The following is an 8164-nucleotide window of genomic DNA, read 5'->3' as shown; positions in this document are numbered from 1 at the left end:
CAATGTCAGTGTGGTCTCCAGGAAGATTCAGCCCAGGATTGTACTTTCAGATTATTCAGTAAGAACAATATATGATTTCAGGAGAATATTCCATGCACCTTGACTCAGGAGTGAGCCTTCTTGCCCTGTTTAGTCCTCAGAAATCAATAATGGGCATTGTCTTTTCAAGATGGTGCTATCTTCATCTCAGAAATCTTTCTGGGCTGATATTGTTCTCGTTTATAAAGCCTGTTAGAACAGTATGTTTTCCAAAATCTTATAGCATGAATAAGTCTATGAATGTGGCTAAACACATGAGGCAATCCCAAAAGTATCTTCTACACTCTAAAGAATAGAACTTGCTTCTAACATTGGCTACCTTAAATGGTCAACTCGAATCACCTCAAAATGCTGTGTTGTTCCAATTAATTGCCTTGCTGATTCTAATGTTTATTGAGTGCCTACCACATACGTGCATTTTTCTAGGCACTGAGGATCACAAAAGGGTAAATTCCTGTTCTTTATATATAATAGTGGAGGATGTCAGGCAATTGGTAACAAATTGTGATCATTGCAATGAAGGGTGGGGGAAGCATCAGTGGCAGAAGAGTGCTATTTTTAGATAGGTTGGTCAGGAAAATACTCTCTGATGAGATGACATTCTAGCGGAGACCTGAAAGAAGTGAAGAGAAGAAGCAAGCCACCAAGGACACACAAAGAAAAGTATGTCCCAGAGGTAACAGCTAAAGCAAAAGTGCTGAAATTGGAGTATGCATAGCCTATCAGAGGAGCAGCAAGGTGGGCATATGGCTACTGGGTGGAAGGAGCAGAATGAACAAAGAGGATGGTTGGGTGACATCAGAAGGGTTGTGGATAGGTGAGGGAAGCAAATCACATAGGGCTCTGTAGGTAAGGACTTTAGATTTTATTCCGAGTGAGGAGCCACTAGATAGGTTTTGTGTGAAAGAGTGACATGAACTGAATCACATGTTAAGATGCCCTATGGCAATAGAAAGTGGGCAGTGACAGAAGCAGAGAGAGCAGATAACCCAGGCTAGAGGTGATGGTAACCAGGATTGGTGATGGAAGATGAGAAATGGTTGGACTCAGAGCCCATTAAAAATACAGGGCTAATAAGTATGCTGATGGATTGGATGGGATTCCCAGCATGAGGGAAAGAAGGAAACCAAAAATGATTTCCAGATTTTTGGCCTGAACAACTAAAAAATGGAGTTGTCTTCTATGGAGAAAAGGAAGACTTGTAAGAGTGGGTTTTGGAAAGAAAGGTCAGAAATAGAGGTTTGGGTTTGTTAACTGTAAGATGCCTATTAGACATCCAAGTGGAGACAGCAGGTAGCAATTGGGTGTATAAATGGAAAGAAGGCTTGCTGGAGATGTAATGTTTAGAGATGTAAGTACTAAAAGCTGTGAGACTGAACGAGCTCACCTGAGTGACTATAAAGAGTAGAAGTGGTCTGAGAACTGAGCCTTTGGACTCTCTGAAGTTTAGAGGTCAAAAAAGGAGGATGATTCAGTTATGGAGACTGAAGATGAGCAGCTAGCGAGAATAAGTGTAATCAGCTGCCTCAAATGTTGCTGATAGGATAAAAGGATGATAAAGAATTGGTTGAGCCTGACCTGGCGGTGGTGCAGTGGATGTAGCGTCGGACTGGGAGGCGGAGGACCCAGGTTCGAGACCCCGAGGATGCCAGTTTGAACACAGGCTCATCTGGTTTGAGCAAAGCTCACCAGCTTGGACTCAAGGTCGCTGGCTTGAGTAAGGGGTTACTCAGTCTGATGTAGCCCCATGGTCAAGGCACATATGAGAAAGCAATCAATGAACAACTAAGGCGTCACAACAAAAAACTAATGATTGACCTGTGGTGGCGCAGTGGATAAAGCGTCGACGTGGAAATGCTGAGGTCGCTGGTTCGAAACCCTGGGCTTGCCTGGTCAAGGCACATATGGGAGTTGATGCTTCCAGTTCCTCCCCCTTCTCTCTCTCTGTTTCTCTCTCTCCCTCTCTCTCTCCTCTCTAAAAAACAAACAAACAAACAAACAAAAAAACCCCTAATGATTGATGCTTCTCATCTCTCTCCATTCCTGTCTGTCTATCCCAGTCTCTATCTCTGTAAAAAAAAGAAAGAAAAAACGATTGGTTGAGCTTCACCATTGAGTCAATTGGTGACTGACAGACAGCTCAAGTGGGTGTGGAGACAGTGAATAGATGGCTTTTTGAGGAGTTTATCGTAAATATGAACATTAGGACAGTAGCTGATGAGGATGAGATCTTTTTTTTAACACACCTCCCCTGCTTAAGACCAAAGTATTAGTCTTGGTCTTTACTAGTGTCTCACCTCATTAAAAAAAAAAAATCTTCCTGATGTTGACTCCTACTGAACATTTCCTTCTCTTCCTCATGGTCAATGCTTATAGAAAATGGGACCATGTCATCTGAATCATGTGTTGCTTCTATCACAGGTGCTTTTTGATATGCCAGCTTGTAATTTTCAGGGTTTTTATTTATTATAAATTCAGCCATTGCTTCAACCACCTCTTGTTTTGCGACTTTTTTCTTGGTTGAGCTTCATTAGTCAATGTCATTTCACATTGGTAGGGAGATCTCACTTTAGATTTTGTTATAAAATTTAGAATAATTATGAACCAGTTGTTGGTTTCACGATCTTCAAACACTTGCAAGTTCCTTCACGTTTCTGCAGGATAAAAGAAAACTACAACTATTTATGCAATAGTTTTATATTTATCTAACAGTTTGTACTTTGGTTTTTTGTTATAGTTTGGTGTAATAACATATGTAAGCAGTTGTCTGTGACTAACAAGTGAATTTTAGTAAAATAAAAATATATACAAAAGGTACAATTTAAGCAATGTAATGTTTTTTTCTCTTTTTTTGTATTTTTCTGAAGTGAGAAGCGGGGAGGCAGAGAGACAGACTCCAACATGCGCCCGACTGGGATGCCCCCAGCATGCCCACTAGGTGGCAATGCTCTGCCCATCTGGGGCATTGCTTCATTGCAACGGAGCCATTCTAGGGCCTGAGGCGGAGGCCATAGAGCCATCCTCAGCGGCTGGAACAACTTTGCTCCAATGGAGCCTTGGCTGTGGGAGGGGAAGAGAGAGATAGAGAGGATGGAGAGGGGGAGGGATGGAGAAGCAGATGGGCACTTCTGTGTGCCCTGGCTGGGAATCGAACCTGGGACTTCCTCATGCTGGGCCGACGCTCTACCACTGAGCCAGCTGGCCAGGGCTGTTTTATTTTCTTGATTTCTTTTTTAGTTTTAAAACAATGTATAAACTAGAAGAATAAACTTCAATTTAAAAGATAGTATTACTCAAATATAATAAATATTTCATGTGTAAAGTAACCAGATAAAACTTACCAAGCAAAAATATTACATCTTGCCCTTCACATCCTATTTCATTTTTTTTAAATTTAAAGACACAAATAGCAACTCCAAATGGTTACATAGAATGACAGAGTTGAAGTAACCCAGGTTCTATTTCTTTATCTTTACAATCATTGTTTATTTTGAATCCATGGTTTAAACCTAGGAATATGTAGTAGCAATTGAATCCATTTATGTCCCAAGTTCATCTGTATAACCGGGAGTTTTCTAAATTGACTTCTGTGTAGAAGACAATGTTTATTAAATGCTGAAAAATTTAAATGTGCTGATTTGAAGCTCACATGTGCATTATTAAAATTCAATAGTAATTCAGCAATTATTTAGAACATTATGTTAATAAAAAAGTTGGGGTGGATATTTTATTTCAGACATGGTCTAGAACTGCCAGCACATAGAAAGCAGACTGCCTTTTGGTCAGTTTCATTATGGCGCTTAAATTCTGTACAAACAATGCATGCCATTATTACCTGTAGCCAGGACTGACTGCCCCTCCCCTCGCTTGTATACCCCTGGATGGTGCCTGCCTCTCCGAGTTGGCAGGAATCCAGTAGTGAAAGGAAAACTGATGATGCGGAAGACACACAGAGAGAAAACACTGGGGCCATATCTCTGAGTAGATGGGGTTGAGTTGCTAGCAGAAGGGCTGATTTAGATAAGGGCATGAAGAGTTCATCCACTGCAATAGGAGGGAAGGTGGAGTTTATGGGTGCAGATGCAGGCAGGCCTATATAGCCAAGGTATTATTTCTTAGCTTCTTTTCCAGAAATGGAATGGGATTCAGAGACTTTTCACCCTCTTACAGACGGTGGGTGTCTAGGACTCTTGTGACTGACTTGATTTTCTTGAATATTTTGGTTATGTCTTTCAATTTATGTGCTCTTGATTGACACTAACGCTTGATTGAATGCCAACTATTCTGACCCAAATGAAGACACTCTTGTGATTTTGGAACTGAGGTTATTAATTCCCTCACACAGAGAATTAATGTTCTGCTTTGGGAAACCCACTTGTGAGCACTGTAGAATCCTGGCTCTTTCCCTGCCTCTCATCTCTGAGAGTTGCTGCGGATCTGGGAGTGGCTGCGTGGTGGGTGGGAGGTGGCAGCCAGCTGCAGTGCTTGTCCTTTTCTATGGGGTTTTATTTTGATATTTTCACACTGCTCAGAGAGAATTCCACGGAAAGGTCAAGTGCCATGAAAAGGACAAGAAAAGAGCATCTTTGAACAGTGGCATTGTTAAATGCCAAGAGCCTGTCTCTCCAGTGGATAATTTTGAGATATTCTGAAAGACTTTCCAAAGGCTTTGCTAAGTACTCATTGTGGAAAAGGACAGGTTCTATATTAAACTCACACTGGGACCAGAAGTGGCCTTGGGTAAAATTGTGAACAGGGTGATGTTTGTCGCGCTCTTTTTATTGCCTTTTGCTCCATCAGGGGATGCTCCATCCCTTTCCTCCTAAACCTCCTCAAGTCCCTCGGGTCCTCCTCCTCTCCTGCTTGCCTTATTTGGTTGAGTGCCAGGAAAGGATATACATCAGTAACGTGGATCTTTTATTCCCTTATAGACACTGCCTCTGCTGCAGGCTTTTCAAACAGGGCTGCTCGTTCTTTCCTACCCCACAGACTTCTAACTGCTTCTCTGCTTCCAGCGTGGCTGTCCTCCAGTACTGCTCCATGCTGCAGCCAGTGACCTGGCACATACTTGTCAGCCTGTCTTAGCTTTGCAACACTTGTTTGGTTCTCTGTCTTTTGGCCAAACCGAAGTGCTCTCATTTCCTCAAAAGCACTACATTCTCTCTCATGCCCCAAGCTTTGGCTTGTACAGTGCCTTCTCCCTAGAACACTCTTACTGGCCCTGCCTCTCTCCCTTACTCATTCCATAGATCTAAGTTTAGGGATCCCACTACAGAAAGCCTTCCCAGATTCTCCCCATTTGGGTTAGGTGTTCCTCCTAAGTGATCTTTAGTACTAATCCTATTATATTGTAATTGCTTGTATATTTTTCTTTCCCTCCTCCCCATCTGGAATTTTGACTGGGATGGCTCTGCCCACAGTGATATCCCAAAATACAGCAGTGTTGATCGGTGATGGTAGTATCAATGCCAATGCTATGGTGCTGATCCCTTAGCCAGAGCTTATGATCTATATATGGAATAAAAAATATTAAATGAATAAATGACAGGATGAATTTAGATCAATGTACTACTACTTCTCCTAAGGATAGTTGCATCTTGGTCCCTAAGTTTTTACCCCACAAATGGGCTAGAAATTCCATTGTATATCAGTTTAACAATAAATTTGAATCAATAACATTTAATGAATGCTTTCTATATTGGAAGTACTGTGCTAGGAACTCAGGGGGCATATAAACATGAATAATAGCCCCAGCCCTTAAGAAGTTTAAAATCTATCACAATTATAGTTACAAATATACTTTCCCTTAGTAAACACACACATATGCCTTCAGGGTTTGAAAAGATGAAAATGTTTGTTTTAAATTTGATTTAATCTTATTTGTGAAAACTGATAAACTGAAGAGAAAGCACCTTTAGCCTTTTAACACCTACTATGTGCCAGGGATCATGTTTCTTCATTTAATACCTAACATCCAATAAAGTCAGTGTTATTTCTGGCTGTGAAATGAGAATATCCAGCCATATGGCCAATAGTCGTGGCCATCACAGCCATGCACGTACAGGATCTCATTGAATTCGGGCAGATGATAAAGAAACAATGGAGTAAAAAACTGGTGGGCCATCCTTTATTCTAGCCTCGCACCCAGCCGGCGAGTAAAAACACACAGGGCTCCAAAACCCACTCATTCAGCACTCACAAAGCTACTGACACATCCGGGTTTTCCTAGAATCAAAGGTCCCCACCAGCTCAGTCACCTCTGGTTCCCCATCTGCACGCCTTCTCCCTTCTCCTCTCTGCACAAACTGGCTTCTCCTTCAGCAACCTGCCAACTGGGCTTCTTTCTTCTCTTTCTTCCTCACAAACATTTTTGGCGTGAAAACCCCTCCTCTAGCACACATTAGCATAACAATGGCCCTTCTCAAGCAGAAAGGTAATCACAGATCACATACCTGGGCAGCGGTCATTTTTAACAATAAAAGTGAGCAAATGTAAAAATCACATTTTACAAACTTATTTGCCCAACACCATCTTTTGTTAAAAGCACTTTGGACCTATTCTGTAGCTGTAGAAGGTGCTACATTTCCTTGCTTTGTTCATATAAGGCTAAAATGTAATCCCAAATTAAAATGGGGAGTTATTGTGGAATGGATATAGAATTTCAGTTTTGTAAGATGAAAGAGGTATGAAGAGGGATGACGGTGATGGTTGCAGAACAATGTGAATGTACTTACTGCCACTGAGCTATACTTAAAAATGGTGAAGATGGCAAATTTCATGTTTTGGATATTTTATCATCATTAAAGAAAATTACATCTGCCCTAAAGAAGAGAGCCTCTCCTGACACCTTTTAACAGCTTTGTTGAGGACTAACTTATATATCATAAAATTCACCTGTTTTAAGTGCACAAGTCAATGGTTTTTATTCACACAGTTGTACAACCATCACAGTCAATTTTAGAACACTGCCATCTCTCCTCAAAGATCCCTCAAACCCATTTTCAGTCATTCCTTGTTTTTATCCCAGCCCAAGGCAACCACTAATCTAATTTCTGTCTCTATATATTCACCTTTGCTAGACATTTCATTAAATAGAATTAAACAATATCAGCCCTTTGTCTCTGGCTTCTTTCACTCAGTATAATGTTTTTCAAGTTTATCCACATTGCTCATTCATGCATACATCAGCACTTTATTCCTTTTTATTGTCGAGTAGTATTCCATTCCACCGTGCAGCTCTACCACCTTTTATTTACCCAGTCTTCAGTTGACGGACATTTGAGTTTTCCCTGCCTTTTCACTATTGTCAACAGCACTGCTATGAACATCCACATACAAGTGTTTGTGTGGACATAAGTTTTCACTTCTCCTGAGTATGAGAGGGATTGCTGGGTCATATGGTATGTTTATATTTCAATTTTCAAGACCGGGCAAACTGATTTCCAAAGGAGCTGCACCACTTTACATTTTCTTCACATCCTTGCCAATGCTGGTTTGTGCCTGCCTTTTTGTTTTCTGTTTGTTCCCTGTGTTCTGTATCTTTTTTTTTCTCCTGCCTTCCCGTTGGTTACTCGTACATCTTTTAGAATTCCATTTTGATTTATCTAATAACATTTTGGAGGGTATTTCTTTGTGTACCTTGTGTGTGTTGTGTGTGGTTGCTCTGGTATTACAGTATACATACATAACTTATCACAGTCAGCATTTTTACCAGGTCCAGTGAATTGAAGAAATCTTACCTTACTTTATCCTCCCCCACTGACAATAGAATTTGCGAACTGCATGAGGCAATGTTTTAAATTTTGCTTTAACTGTTAGACTCGCTAGAAAACTCAAGAAAAGGAAAGTCTATTATACTTACCCATATTTTTACTTTTCATTCCTCACTCCTTCCTGATATTCCTTCATCATTTCCTTTTTATTTTTAAAACTTCCTTAGCCATTCATTTAGAGTAGTTTTGCTAGTGATAAATAATCTTAGTTTTGTTTCATCTGAGAATGTTTTCATCTCCCTCCCTTTTTTTCTGAAGGATATTTTTACTGAGTATGAGGTTCTGACTTGACAGTCTCCATGGTTCCTGATGAGAAATCCACTAATATTTGAATAGTCTGTTCTTCTCTCTGC

This window comes from Saccopteryx leptura, chromosome 3 (genome assembly GCF_036850995.1).
Source record: "Saccopteryx leptura isolate mSacLep1 chromosome 3, mSacLep1_pri_phased_curated, whole genome shotgun sequence".
Lineage (NCBI taxonomy): Eukaryota > Metazoa > Chordata > Mammalia > Chiroptera > Emballonuridae > Saccopteryx > Saccopteryx leptura.
Note: the sequence above shows the minus strand (reverse complement) of the source record.